A 16169-nucleotide genomic window follows, 5' to 3' on the forward strand; every position below is an offset into this window, starting at 1 on the left:
TCAAAACAAACCTTAGTCTGATAAGTCAACAGCCAATAGAAAGTTTTTTCTTCAACATCCGATGGTGATGTGCCATATCTAACACGACTATATACCTTCTATTTAGTCTTAGAACTTTACATGGACGATTGTCCTTAACATTTGTGATTGTTATTATGTATTAAGCTCAATACAGCATATACCACTTTATCTTAGAATATTCGTTACCAGATTCTTTGGTGTGAAAGATCCCTACCAGAAACTTATATGACGGTAACAGATTAACTGCTGATGTCTGAACGATAGATCACTTATAATTAGCTACAGAACACTTAAAATTAAAAAAGCTAATATGGGACTAGTCGAATCACAAAAGGTCTCTTATGGGATATTTGTTTAAAAAACTATAGCAAGAAGAAAATGTGTTTATTCAACTCAATTATGCAATTCCTCGTATCCAAATGAAGAGGAAAATTCGAAAACACTTAATGAAAATAAAACGAGATGGCATTTCGAAAAACGAACATGATTCTTGGGTGACCAGGTTACGCTCAGAAGTCAAATAATTCAAATGTTTACCTACCTTACAAGCAAATTGAACAAAAGAGGTGTTTTGCTGTGGAATTTTGAGAAAGTGCAAATTACTACGGCAAAATATTGATGAGAAATACGCCACTAAAAACTGTATTTACAAACAAAGCTGTAGCTATTAAAATATACACGCCCGATGTGGGGCTCGAAGCCACGACCCCGGGATTAAGAGTCCCGTGCTCTACCGACTGAGCTAACCGGGCAGATAATGTTAACATCTATTGACTTTTCTCATCAAGAGACATCGTATTTATATATCATAATAAAAAAACAACATTAGCTGTCATTATTTCACATAAAATTTACTCATGGTGACTGAAAAAAAAGAATGTTCGATAACAAACTCTTTCGTGTGATACATCGATATGGCAAAATTATGAGACCATGTCATTAAAACTTATGCACCAAAGATTAACTTCCAAACTGAAGGAAAATATATCGTATATGATTAACCATGTAAAATTAGAAAAATGTATTTTGTGATTACCTTGAACCCAAAAGGTCTCTTGCGAAATACTTTTTTTGAAACGATAACAGACTATTTCTCTATTCAGTGCAATTATACAATTTCACGTACCATAAGATAGAAAGTCTAAGCAAACTTAATACAAACAAAAAACAGGAATATGGCGGGATAAATGAACAACATATTTGGGTCAAACTCTAAAATCAAATAAATCAAATTATTAATAACCTTACAAAAACTTTCGCAAAACATGTTACTCCACGATGACGCGGTGTGGAAGTTTATGGCAAAGTACAAACTATAAAAAAGTTCAGCACTGTTCAACCTAATCATCAGCTATATAAAGCAAACAATAAGGAGACATATACATCTAAAAGTTGTATTTACCAGTCTTGTGTTAACCAGGCTGATATTGATAACAGTTATTCCCTTTTCTCCTCAAGTTGATTTCGTATTCTTAACTCACAATGATGCGTAGTAAAATGTTAAGACAGTGTGCAAAATGTTATTTTATCACATAAAATTGTCCTCTGTCATATAAAACACTATAATCAAAATCGAATCGCCCAATGTGCGGCTCCAACCCACGACCCCGGGATTAAGAGTCCCGTGCTCTACTGACTGATATTGTAAACATATATTACCTTTTCTCGTCAAGAGATGTCTCATACAATATAAACCAGTCATTCGTATGTGAAAAAAGTCTATCGAGATGTATCATTAGACAGGCAAAGAAAAGGCAGACGCTATATTTTTCATTTCCGACGTATTTGCTTTAACATCCGCTGGGTTTATTACACATAAAAATTAGTCTTGAAGACTATGAACCTCTCCTTGTTTGTGTGTGTTTGCTGACGTATTTGTGTTATTTGTGTTTTGCTTAGATGCCTGTTTCTATATCACTATGTTCGTCTGTTAATGGAAAATTGACTTGAAAAGAACAATACAATTAGGTATTTTTCTCAGTCGCCTTATGTCACTTAACGTATTGTGAATAACCTTTAGCATTTGTACAGCCTTGTACCAGTCTGTACGCTGATAAGACAGCCGATTGAAACGTCGCTACATCACATCCGTCATGTTGTGAAATATCGTAGGGATTGGTTGTAAGAATACACATCAGTTTCATGTTTTCGGTAATTGTGGAGTGCAACATGTAATTTAGGATATGATTGACCAAAATTGACCCGATCGTGAACTTGTCTCTTTCCGCCGGCATCTTGATCAAGGGAAACAAATTTGTTAAATATAAAGCCCCCAATTGTGACGAATTACGTGGGAGGTATGTTTCACGATCTGACGTTAATAGCCGTGCGATATTAAATGACGAACACTAGTTGTGCCTTCTCAGAGCAAGAGAAACGTGTTATACAAACCAAGAGCCAGTCCGACGTCGTTTCTTCAATTCCCGATGTGTTCTTATCACATCTAATATGAATATATACCTTATATTTAATCATCAAACCTTTCTTTGAATATTTTCTATTTTGGTTTGACTTTGTTATTTTGAATATAGTTTGGAAGTAGTTGCACGAATACACATCGATCTGATGTGCTTGGTGATACTCCTCTTGTAAACTGCAGGATGTTGGTTAGGACAGCAAAGGCCGAGATTGTTCATATTGTGAATTCGTCTGCTTCCGGTGTCATATTGTTCCATGTTAATTAAAAATTTCTTTAGAATAATGGTTTCACTATCGACTAATTACAACGCAGTATTTAGTTCATGCCATGACATAAATATCCAGGCGATGACTGAAGAACGATATTACTAGCTGTACCTTTCTCAAAACAAACCTTAGTCTGATAAGTCAACAGCCAATAGAAAGTTTTTTCTTCAACATCCGATGGTGATGTGCCATATCTAACACGACTATATACCTTCTATTTAGTCTTAGAACTTTACATTGACGATTGTCCTTAACATTTGTGATTGTTATTATGTATTAAGCTCAATACAGCATATACCACTTTATCTTAGAATATTCGTTACCAGATTCTTTGGTGTGAAAGATCCCTACCAGAAACTTATATGACGGTAACAGATTAACTGCTGATGTCTGAACGATAGATCACTTATAATTAGCTACAGAACACTTAAAATTAAAAAAGCTAATATGGGACTAGTCGAATCACAAAAGGTCTCTTATGGGATATTTGTTTAAAAAACTATAGCAAGAAGAAAATGTGTTTATTCAACTCAATTATGCAATTCCTCGTATCCAAATGAAGAGGAAAATTCGAAAACACTTAATGAAAATAAAACGAGATGGCATTTCGAAAAACGAACATGATTCTTGGGTGACCAGGTTACGCTCAGAAGTCAAATAATTCAAATGTTTACCTACCTTACAAGCAAATTGAACAAAAGAGGTGTTTTGCTGTGGAATTTTGAGAAAGTGCAAATTACTACGGCAAAATATTGATGAGAAATACGCCACTAAAAACTGTATTTACAAACAAAGCTGTAGCTATTAAAATATACACGCCCGATGTGGGGCTCGAAGCCACGACCCCGGGATTAAGAGTCCCGTGCTCTACCGACTGAGCTAACCGGGCAGATAATGTTAACATCTATTGACTTTTCTCATCAAGAGACATCGTATTTATATATCATAATAAAAAAACAACATTAGCTGTCATTATTTCACATAAAATTTACTCATGGTGACTGAAAAAAAAGAATGTTCGATAACAAACTCTTTCGTGTGATACATCGATATGGCAAAATTATGAGACCATGTCATTAAAACTTATGCACCAAAGATTAACTTCCAAACTGAAGGAAAATATATCGTATATGATTAACCATGTAAAATTAGAAAAATGTATTTTGTGATTACCTTGAACCCAAAAGGTCTCTTGCGAAATACTTTTTTTGAAACGATAACAGACTATTTCTCTATTCAGTGCAATTATACAATTTCACGTACCATAAGATAGAAAGTCTAAGCAAACTTAATACAAACAAAAAACAGGAATATGGCGGGATAAATGAACAACATATTTGGGTCAAACTCTAAAGTCAAATAAATCAAATTATTAATTACCTTACAAAAACTTTCGCAAAACATGTTACTCCACGATGACGCGGTGTGGAAGTTTATGGCAAAGTACAAACTATAAAAAAGTTCAGCACTGTTCAACCTAATCATCAGCTATATAAAGCAAACAATAAGGAGACATATACATCTAAAAGTTGTATTTACCAGTCTTGTGTTAACCAGGCTGATATTGATAACAGTTATTCCCTTTTCTCCTCAAGTTGATTTCGTATTCTTAACTCACAATGATGCGTAGTAAAATGTTAAGACAGTGTGCAAAATGTTATTTTATCACATAAAATTGTCCTCTGTCATATAAAACACTATAATCAAAATCGAATCGCCCAATGTGCGGCTCCAACCCACGACCCCGGGATTAAGAGTCCCGTGCTCTACCGACTGATATTGTAAACATATATTACCTTTTCTCGTCAAGAGATGTCTCATACAATATAAACCAGTCATTCGTATGTGAAAAAAGTCTATCGAGATGTATCATTAGACAGGCAAAGAAAAGGCAGACGCTATATTTTTCATTTCCGACGTATTTGCTTTAACATCCGCTGGGTTTATTACACATAAAAATTAGTCTTGAAGACTATGAACCTCTCCTTGTTTGTGTGTGTTTGCTGACGTATTTGTGTTATTTGTGTTTTGCTTAGATGCCTGTTTCTATATCACTATGTTCGTCTGTTAATGGAAAATTGACTTGAAAAGAACAATACAATTAGGTATTTTTCTCAGTCGCCTTATGTCACTTAACGTATTGTGAATAACCTTTAGCATTTGTACAGCCTTGTACCAGTCTGTACGCTGATAAGACAGCCGATTGAAACGTCGCTACATCACATCCGTCATGTTGTGAAATATCGTAGGGATTGGTTGTAAGAATACACATCAGTTTCATGTTTTCGGTAATTGTGGAGTGCAACATGTAATTTAGGATATGATTGACCAAAATTGACCCGATCGTGAACTTGTCTCTTTCCGCCGGCATCTTGATCAAGGGAAACAAATTTGTTAAATATAAAGCCCCCAATTGTGACGAATTACGTGGGAGGTATGTTTCACGATCTGACGTTAATAGCCGTGCGATATTAAATGACGAACACTAGTTGTGCCTTCTCAGAGCAAGAGAAACGTGTTATACAAACCAAGAGCCAGTCCGACGTCGTTTCTTCAATTCCCGATGTGTTCTTATCACATCTAATATGAATATATACCTTATATTTAATCATCAAACCTTTCTTTGAATATTTTCTATTTTGGTTTGACTTTGTTATTTTGAATATAGTTTGGAAGTAGTTGCACGAATACACATCGATCTGATGTGCTTGGTGATACTCCTCTTGTAAACTGCAGGATGTTGGTTAGGACAGCAAAGGCCGAGATTGTTCATATTGTGAATTCGTCTGCTTCCGGTGTCATATTGTTCCATGTTAATTAAAAATTTCTTTAGAATAATGGTTTCACTATCGACTAATTACAACGCAGTATTTAGTTCATGCCATGACATAAATATCCAGGCGATGACTGAAGAACGATATTACTAGCTGTACCTTTCTCAAAACAAACCTTAGTCTGATAAGTCAACAGCCAATAGAAAGTTTTTTCTTCAACATCCGATGGTGATGTGCCATATCTAACACGACTATATACCTTCTATTTAGTCTTAGAACTTTACATTGACGATTGTCCTTAACATTTGTGATTGTTATTATGTATTAAGCTCAATACAGCATTTACCACTTTATCTTAGAATATTCGTTACCAGATTCTTTGGTGTGAAAGATCCCTACCAGAAACTTATATGACGGTAACAGATTAACTGCTGATGTCTGAACGATAGATCACTTATAATTAGCTACAGAACACTTAAAATTAAAAAAGCTAATATGGGACTAGTCGAATCACAAAAGGTCTCTTATGGGATATTTGTTTAAAAAACTATAGCAAGAAGAAAATGTGTTTATTCAACTCAATTATGCAATTCCTCGTATCCAAATGAAGAGGAAAATTCGAAAACACTTAATGAAAATAAAACGAGATGGCATTTCGAAAAACGAACATGATTCTTGGGTGACCAGGTTACGCTCAGAAGTCAAATAATTCAAATGTTTACCTACCTTACAAGCAAATTGAACAAAAGAGGTGTTTTGCTGTGGAATTTTGAGAAAGTGCAAATTACTACGGCAAAATATTGATGAGAAATACGCCACTAAAAACTGTATTTACAAACAAAGCTGTAGCTATTAAAATATACACGCCCGATGTGGGGCTCGAAGCCACGACCCCGGGATTAAGAGTCCCGTGCTCTACCGACTGAGCTAACCGGGCAGATAATGTTAACATCTATTGACTTTTCTCATCAAGAGACATCGTATTTATATATCATAATAAAAAAACAACATTAGCTGTCATTATTTCACATAAAATTTACTCATGGTGACTGAAAAAAAAGAATGTTCGATAACAAACTCTTTCGTGTGATACATCGATATGGCAAAATTATGAGACCATGTCATTAAAACTTATGCACCAAAGATTAACTTCCAAACTGAAGGAAAATATATCGTATATGATTAACCATGTAAAATTAGAAAAATGTATTTTGTGATTACCTTGAACCCAAAAGGTCTCTTGCGAAATACTTTTTTTGAAACGATAACAGACTATTTCTCTATTCAGTGCAATTATACAATTTCACGTACCATAAGATAGAAAGTCTAAGCAAACTTAATACAAACAAAAAACAGGAATATGGCGGGATAAATGAACAACATATTTGGCTCAAACTCTAAAATCAAATAAATCAAATTATTAATTACCTTACAAAAACTTTCGCAAAACATGTTACTCCACGATGACGCGGTGTGGAAGTTTATGGCAAAGTACAAACTATAAAAAAGTTCAGCACTGTTCAACCTAATCATCAGCTATATAAAGCAAACAATAAGGAGACATATACATCTAAAAGTTGTATTTACCAGTCTTGTGTTAACCAGGCTGATATTGATAACAGTTATTCCCTTTTCTCCTCAAGTTGATTTCGTATTCTTAACTCACAATGATGCGTAGTAAAATGTTAAGACAGTGTGCAAAATGTTATTTTATCACATAAAATTGTCCTCTGTCATATAAAGCACTATAATCAAAATCGAATCGCCCAATGTGCGGCTCCAAATCACGACCCCGGGATTAAGAGTCCCGTGCTCTACCGACTGATATTGTAAACATATATTACCTTTTCTCGTCAAGAGATGTCTCATACAACATAAAAAAGTCATTCGTATGTGAAAAAAGTCTATCGAGATGTATCATTAGACAGGCAAAGAAACGGCAGACGCTATATTTTTCATTTCCGACGTATTTGCTTTAACATCCGCTGGGTTTATTACACATAAAAATTAGTCTTGAAGACTATGAACCTCTCCTTGTTTGTGTGTGTTTGCTGACGTATTTGTGTTATTTGTGTTTTGCTTAGAGGCCTGTTTCTATATCACTATGTTCGTCTGTTAATGGAAAATTGACTTGAAAAGAACAATACAATTAGGTATTTTTCTCAGTCGCCTTATGTCACTTAACGTATTGTGAATAACCTTTAGCATTTTTACAGCCTTGTACCAGTCTGTACGCTGATAAGACAGCCGATTGAAACGTCGCTACATCACATCCGTCATGTTGTGAAATATCGTAGGGATTGGTTGTAAGAATACACATCAGTTTCATGTTTTCGGTAATTGTGGAGTGCAACATGTAATTTAGGATATGATTGACCAAAATTGACCCGATCGTGAACTTGTCTCTTTCCGCCGGCATCTTGATCAAGGGAAACAAATTTGTTAAATATAAAGCCCCCAATTGTGACGAATTACGTGGGAGGTATGTTTCACGATCTGACGTTAATAGCCGTGCGATATTAAATGACGAACACTAGTTGTGCCTTCTCAGAGCAAGAGAAACGTGTTATACAAACCAAGAGCCAGTCCGACGTCGTTTCTTCAATTCCCGATGTGTTCTTATCACATCTAATATGAATATATACCTTATATTTAATCATCAAACCTTTCTTTGAATATTTTCTATTTTGGTTTGACTTTGTTATTTTGAATATAGTTTGGAAGTAGTTGCACGAATACACATCGATCTGATGTGCTTGGTGATACTCCTCTTGTAAACTGCAGGATGTTGGTTAGGACAGCAAAGGCCGAGATTGTTCATATTGTGAATTCGTCTGCTTCCGGTGTCATATTGTTCCATGTTAATTAAAAATTTCTTTAGAATAATGGTTTCACTATCGACTAATTACAACGCAGTATTTAGTTCATGCCATGACATAAATATCCAGGCGATGACTGAAGAACGATATTACTAGCTGTACCTTTCTCAAAACAAACGTTAGTCTGATAAGTCAACAGCCAATAGAAAGTTTTTTCTTCAACATCCGATGGTGATGTGCCATATCTAACACGACTATATACCTTCTATTTAGTCTTAGAACTTTACATTGACGATTGTCCTTAACATTTGTGATTGTTATTATGTATTAAGCTCAATACAGCATATACCACTTTATCTTAGAATATTCGTTACCAGATTCTTTGGTGTGAAAGATCCCTACCAGAAACTTATATGACGGTAACAGATTAACTGCTGATGTCTGAACGATAGATCACTTATAATTAGCTACAGAACACTTAAAATTAAAAAAGCTAATATGGGACTAGTCGAATCACAAAAGGTCTCTTATGGGATATTTGTTTAAAAAACTATAGCAAGAAGAAAATGTGTTTATTCAACTCAATTATGCAATTCCTCGTATCCAAATGAAGAGGAAAATTCGAAAACACTTAATGAAAATAAAACGAGATGGCATTTCGAAAAACGAACATGATTCTTGGGTGACCAGGTTACGCTCAGAAGTCAAATAATTCAAATGTTTACCTACCTTACAAGCAAATTGAACAAAAGAGGTGTTTTGCTGTGGAATTTTGAGAAAGTGCAAATTACTACGGCAAAATATTGATGAGAAATACGCCACTAAAAACTGTATTTACAAACAAAGCTGTAGCTATTAAAATATACACGCCCGATGTGGGGCTCGAACCCACGACCCCGGGATTAAGAGTCCCGTGCTCTACCGACTGAGCTAACCGGGCAGATAATGTTAACATCTATTGACTTTTCTCATCAAGAGACATCGTATTTATATATCATAATAAAAAAACAACATTAGCTGTCATTATTTCACATAAAATTTACTCATGGTGACTGAGAAAAAGAATGTTCGATAACAAACTCTTTCGTGTGATACATCGATATGGCAAAATTATGAGACCATGTCATTAAAATTTATGCACCAAAGATTAACTTCCAAACTGAAGGAAAATATATCGTATATGATTAACCATGTAAAATTAGAAAAATGTATTTTGTGATTACCTTGAACCCAAAAGGTCTCTTGCGAAATACTTTTTTTGAAACGATAACAGACTATTTCTCTATTCAGTGCAATTATACAATTTCACGTACCATAAGATAGAAAGTCTAAGCAAACTTAATACAAACAAAAAACAGGAATATGGCGGGATAAATGAACAACATATTTGGGTCAAACTCTAAAGTCAAATAAATCAAATTATTAATTACCTTACAAAAACTTTCGCAAAACATGTTACTCCACGATGACGCGGTGTGGAAGTTTATGGCAAAGTACAAACTATAAAAAAGTTCAGCACTGTTCAACCTAATCATCAGCTATATAAAGCAAACAATAAGGAGACATATACATCTAAAAGTTGTATTTACCAGTCTTGTGTTAACCAGGCTGATATTGATAACAGTTATTCCCTTTTCTCCTCAAGTTGATTTCGTATTCTTAACTCACAATGATGCGTAGTAAAATGTTAAGACAGTGTGCAAAATGTTATTTTATCACATAAAATTGTCCTCTGTCATATAAAGCACTATAATCAAAATCGAATCGCCCAATGTGCGGCTCCAAATCACGACCCCGGGATTAAGAGTCCCGTGCTCTACCGACTGATATTGTAAACATATATTACCTTTTCTCGTCAAGAGATGTCTCATACAACATAAAAAAGTCATTCGTATGTGAAAAAAGTCTATCGAGATGTATCATTAGACAGGCAAAGAAACGGCAGACGCTATATTTTTCATTTCCGACGTATTTGCTTTAACATCCGCTGGGTTTATTACACATAAAAATTAGTCTTGAAGACTATGAACCTCTCCTTGTTTGTGTGTGTTTGCTGACGTATTTGTGTTATTTGTGTTTTGCTTAGAGGCCTGTTTCTATATCACTATGTTCGTCTGTTAATGGAAAATTGACTTGAAAAGAACAATACAATTATGTATTTTTCTCAGTCGCCTTATGTCACTTAACGTATTGTGAATAACCTTTAGCATTTGTACAGCCTTGTACCAGTCTGTACGCTGATAAGACAGCCGATTGAAACGTCGCTACATCACATCCGTCATGTTGTGAAATATCGTAGGGATTGGTTGTAAGAATACACATCAGTTTCATGTTTTCGGTAATTGTGGAGTGCAACATGTAATTTAGGATATGATTGACCAAAATTGACCCGATCGTGAACTTGTCTCTTTCCGCCGGCATCTTGATCAAGGGAAACAAATTTGTTAAATATAAAGCCCCCAATTGTGACGAATTACGTGGGAGGTATGTTTCACGATCTGACGTTAATAGCCGTGCGATATTAAATGACGAACACTAGTTGTGCCTTCTCAGAGCAAGAGAAACGTGTTATACAAACCAAGAGCCAGTCCGACATCGTTTCTTCAATTCCCGATGTGTTCTTATCACATCTAATATGAATATATACCTTATATTTAATCATCAAACCTTTCTTTGAATATTTTCTATTTTGGTTTGACTTTGTTATTTTGAATATAGTTTGGAAGTAGTTGCACGAATACACATCGATCTGATGTGCTTGGTGATACTCCTCTTGTAAACTGCAGGATGTTGGTTAGGACAGCAAAGGCCGAGATTGTTCATATTGTGAATTCGTCTGCTTCCGGTGTCATATTGTTCCATGTTAATTAAAAATTTCTTTAGAATAATGGTTTCACTATCGACTAATTACAACGCAGTATTTAGTTCATGCCATGACATAAATATCCAGGCGATGACTGAAGAACGATATTACTAGCTGTACCTTTCTCAAAACAAACCTTAGTCTGATAAGTCAACAGCCAATAGAAAGTTTTTTCTTCAACATCCGATGGTGATGTGCCATATCTAACACGACTATATACCTTCTATTTAGTCTTAGAACTTTACATTGACGATTGTCCTTAACATTTGTGATTGTTATTATGTATTAAGCTCAATACAGCATATACCACTTTATCTTAGAATATTCGTTACCAGATTCTTTGGTGTGAAAGATCCCTACCAGAAACTTATATGACGGTAACAGATTAACTGCTGATGTCTGAACGATAGATCACTTATAATTAGCTACAGAACACTTAAAATTAAAAAAGCTAATATGGGACTAGTCGAATCACAAAAGGTCTCTTATGGGATATTTGTTTAAAAAACTATAGCAAGAAGAAAATGTGTTTATTCAACTCAATTATGCAATTCCTCGTATCCAAATGAAGAGGAAAATTCGAAAACACTTAATGAAAATAAAACGAGATGGCATTTCGAAAAACGAACATGATTCTTGGGTGACCAGGTTACGCTCAGAAGTCAAATAATTCAAATGTTTACCTACCTTACAAGCAAATTGAACAAAAGAGGTGTTTTGCTGTGGAATTTTGAGAAAGTGCAAATTACTACGGCAAAATATTGAGGAGAAATACGCCACTAAAAACTGTATTTACAAACAAAGCTGTAGCTATTAAAATATACACACCTGATGTGGGGCTCGAACCCACGACCCCGGGATTAAGAGTCCCGTGCTCTACCGACTGAGCTAACCGGGCAGATAATGTTAACATCTATTGACTTTTCTCATCAAGAGACATCGTATTTATATATCATAATAAAAAAACAACATTAGCTGTCATTATTTCACATAAAATTTACTCATGGTGACTGAGAAAAAGAATGTTCGATAACAAACTCTTTCGTGTGATACATCGATATGGCAAAATTATGAGACCATGTCATTAAAATTTATGCACCAAAGATTAACTTCCAAACTGAAGGAAAATATATCGTATATGATTAACCATGTAAAATTAGAAAAATGTATTTTGTGATTACCTTGAACCCAAAAGGTCTCTTGCGAAATACTTTTTTTGAAACGATAACAGACTATTTCTCTATTCAGTGCAATTATACAATTTCACGTACCATAAGATAGAAAGTCTAAGCAAACTTAATACAAACAAAAAACAGGAATATGGCGGGATAAATGAACAACATATTTGGCTCAAACTCTAAAATCAAATAAATCAAATTATTAATAACCTTACAAAAACTTTCGCAAAACATGTTACTCCACGATGACGCGGTGTGGAAGTTTATGGCAAAGTACAAACTATAAAAAAGTTCAGCACTGTTCAACCTAATCATCAGCTATATAAAGCAAACAATAAGGAGACATATACATCTAAAAGTTGTATTTACCAGTCTTGTGTTAACCAGGCTGATATTGATAACAGTTATTCCCTTTTCTCCTCAAGTTGATTTCGTATTCTTAACTCACAATGATGCGTAGTAAAATGTTAAGACAGTGTGCAAAATGTTATTTTATCACATAAAATTGTCCTCTGTCATATAAAACACTATAATCAAAATCGAATCGCCCAATGTGCGGCTCCAACCCACGACCCCGGGATTAAGAGTCCCGTGCTCTACCGACTGATATTGTAAACATATATTACCTTTTCTCGTCAAGAGATGTCTCATACAATATAAACCAGTCATTCGTATGTGAAAAAAGTCTATCGAGATGTATCATTAGACAGGCAAAGAAAAGGCAGACGCTATATTTTTCATTTCCGACGTATTTGCTTTAACATCCGCTGGGTTTATTACACATAAAAATTAGTCTTGAAGACTATGAACCTCTCCTTGTTTGTGTGTGTTTGCTGACGTATTTGTGTTATTTGTGTTTTGCTTAGATGCCTGTTTCTATATCACTATGTTCGTCTGTTAATGGAAAATTGACTTGAAAAGAACAATACAATTAGGTATTTTTCTCAGTCGCCTTATGTCACTTAACGTATTGTGAATAACCTTTAGCATTTGTACAGCCTTGTACCAGTCTGTACGCTGATAAGACAGCCGATTGAAACGTCGCTACATCACATCCGTCATGTTGTGAAATATCGTAGGGATTGGTTGTAAGAATACACATCAGTTTCATGTTTTCGGTAATTGTGGAGTGCAACATGTAATTTAGGATATGATTGACCAAAATTGACCCGATCGTGAACTTGTCTCTTTCCGCCGGCATCTTGATCAAGGGAAACAAATTTGTTAAATATAAAGCCCCCAATTGTGACGAATTACGTGGGAGGTATGTTTCACGATCTGACGTTAATAGCCGTGCGATATTAAATGACGAACACTAGTTGTGCCTTCTCAGAGCAAGAGAAACGTGTTATACAAACCAAGAGCCAGTCCGACATCGTTTCTTCAATTCCCGATGTGTTCTTATCACATCTAATATGAATATATACCTTATATTTAATCATCAAACCTTTCTTTGAATATTTTCTATTTTGGTTTGACTTTGTTATTTTGAATATAGTTTGGAAGTAGTTGCACGAATACACATCGATCTGATGTGCTTGGTGATACTCCTCTTGTAAACTGCAGGATGTTGGTTAGGACAGCAAAGGCCGAGATTGTTCATATTGTGAATTCGTCTGCTTCCGGTGTCATATTGTTCCATGTTAATTAAAAATTTCTTTAGAATAATGGTTTCACTATCGACTAATTACAACGCAGTATTTAGTTCATGCCATGACATAAATATCCAGGCGATGACTGAAGAACGATATTACTAGCTGTACCTTTCTCAAAACAAACCTTAGTCTGATAAGTCAACAGCCAATAGAAAGTTTTTTCTTCAACATCCGATGGTGATGTGCCATATCTAACACGACTATATACCTTCTATTTAGTCTTAGAACTTTACATTGACGATTGTCCTTAACATTTGTGATTGTTATTATGTATTAAGCTCAATACAGCATATACCACTTTATCTTAGAATATTCGTTACCAGATTCTTTGGTGTGAAAGATCCCTACCAGAAACTTATATGACGGTAACAGATTAACTGCTGATGTCTGAACGATAGATCACTTATAATTAGCTACAGAACACTTAAAATTAAAAAAGCTAATATGGGACTAGTCGAATCACAAAAGGTCTCTTATGGGATATTTGTTTAAAAAACTATAGCAAGAAGAAAATGTGTTTATTCAACTCAATTATGCAATTCCTCGTATCCAAATGAAGAGGAAAATTCGAAAACACTTAATGAAAATAAAACGAGATGGCATTTCGAAAAACGAACATGATTCTTGGGTGACCAGGTTACGCTCAGAAGTCAAATAATTCAAATGTTTACCTACCTTACAAGCAAATTGAACAAAAGAGGTGTTTTGCTGTGGAATTTTGAGAAAGTGCAAATTACTACGGCAAAATATTGATGAGAAATACGCCACTAAAAACTGTATTTACAAACAAAGCTGTAGCTATTAAAATATACACGCCCGATGTGGGGCTCGAAGCCACGACCCCGGGATTAAGAGTCCCGTGCTCTACCGACTGAGCTAACCGGGCAGATAATGTTAACATCTATTGACTTTTCTCATCAAGAGACATCGTATTTATATATCATAATAAAAAAACAACATTAGCTGTCATTATTTCACATAAAATTTACTCATGGTGACTGAAAAAAAGAATGTTCGGTAACAAACTCTTTCGTGTGATACATCGATATGGCAAAATTATGAGACCATGTCATTAAAATTTATGCACCAAAGATTAACTTCCAAACTGAAGGAAAATATATCGTATACGATTAACCATGTAAAATTAGAAAAATGTATTTTGTGATTACCTTGAACCCAAAAGGTCTCTTGCGAAATACTTTTTTTGAAACGATAACAGACTATTTCTCTATTCAGTGCAATTATACAATTTCACGTACCATAAGATAGAAAGTCTAAGCAAACTTAATACAAACAAAAAACAGGAATATGGCGGGATAAATGAACAACATATTTGGCTCAAACTCTAAAATCAAATAAATCAAATTATTAATAACCTTACAAAAACTTTCGCAAAACATGTTACTCCACGATGACGCGGTGTGGAAGTTTATGGCAAAGTACAAACTATAAAAAAGTTCAGCACTGTTCAACCTAATCATCAGCTATATAAAGCAAACAATAAGGAGACATATACATCTAAAAGTTGTATTTACCAGTCTTGTGTTAACCAGGCTGATATTGATAACAGTTATTCCCTTTTCTCCTCAAGTTGATTTCGTATTCTTAACTCACAATGATGCGTAGTAAAATGTTAAGACAGTGTGCAAAATGTTATTTTATCACATAAATTTGTCCTCTGTCATATAAAACACTATAATCAAAATCGAACCGCCCAATGTGCGGCTCCAACCCACGACCCCGGGATTAAGAGTCCCGTGCTCTACCGACTGATATTGTAAACATATATTACCTTTTCTCGTCAAGAGATGTCTCATACAATATAAACCAGTCATTCGTATGTGAAAAAAGTCTATCGAGATGTATCATTAGACAGGCAAAGAAAAGGCAGACGCTATATTTTTCATTTCCGACGTATTTGCTTTAACATCCGCTGGGTTTATTACACATAAAAATTAGTCTTGAAGACTATGAACCTCTCCTTGTTTGTGTGTGTTTGCTGACGTATTTGTGTTATTTGTGTTTTGCTTAGACGCCCGTTTCTATATCACTATGTTCGTCTGTTAATGGAAAATTGACTTGAAAAGAACAATACAATTAGGTATTTTTCTCAGTCGCCTTATGTCACTTAACGTATTGTGGATAACCTTTAGCATTTGTACAGCCTTGTACCA

The 16169-nt window shown here is 34.8% G+C and overlaps 6 non-coding genes across 6 annotated transcripts; all 6 read right to left on the reverse strand.

Moving 5' to 3' along the window:
* Positions 1 to 700: 700 nt before the first annotated feature.
* Positions 701 to 773, reverse strand: Trnak-cuu (transfer RNA lysine (anticodon CUU)). The gene has a single exon. It is a non-coding gene; the product is annotated as a tRNA-Lys (tRNA).
* Positions 774 to 3522: 2749 nt separating this feature from the next.
* Trnak-cuu (transfer RNA lysine (anticodon CUU)) lies at positions 3523 to 3595 on the reverse strand. Its single transcript has one exon. It is a non-coding gene; the product is annotated as a tRNA-Lys (tRNA).
* A 2749-nt stretch (positions 3596 to 6344) lies between these two features.
* Positions 6345 to 6417, reverse strand: Trnak-cuu (transfer RNA lysine (anticodon CUU)). The gene has a single exon. It is a non-coding gene; the product is annotated as a tRNA-Lys (tRNA).
* A 2749-nt stretch (positions 6418 to 9166) lies between these two features.
* Positions 9167 to 9239, reverse strand: Trnak-cuu (transfer RNA lysine (anticodon CUU)). The gene has a single exon. It is a non-coding gene; the product is annotated as a tRNA-Lys (tRNA).
* Positions 9240 to 11987: 2748 nt separating this feature from the next.
* On the reverse strand, positions 11988 to 12060 carry Trnak-cuu (transfer RNA lysine (anticodon CUU)). The gene has a single exon. It is a non-coding gene; the product is annotated as a tRNA-Lys (tRNA).
* Positions 12061 to 14808: 2748 nt separating this feature from the next.
* Trnak-cuu (transfer RNA lysine (anticodon CUU)) lies at positions 14809 to 14881 on the reverse strand. Its single transcript has one exon. It is a non-coding gene; the product is annotated as a tRNA-Lys (tRNA).
* Between the last annotated feature and the right edge of the window lie 1288 nt (positions 14882 to 16169).

Source organism: Sinohyriopsis cumingii, chromosome 10, assembly GCF_028554795.1.
Source record: "Sinohyriopsis cumingii isolate HCF-2022 chromosome 10, ASM2855479v2, whole genome shotgun sequence".
NCBI lineage: Eukaryota > Metazoa > Mollusca > Bivalvia > Unionida > Unionidae > Sinohyriopsis > Sinohyriopsis cumingii.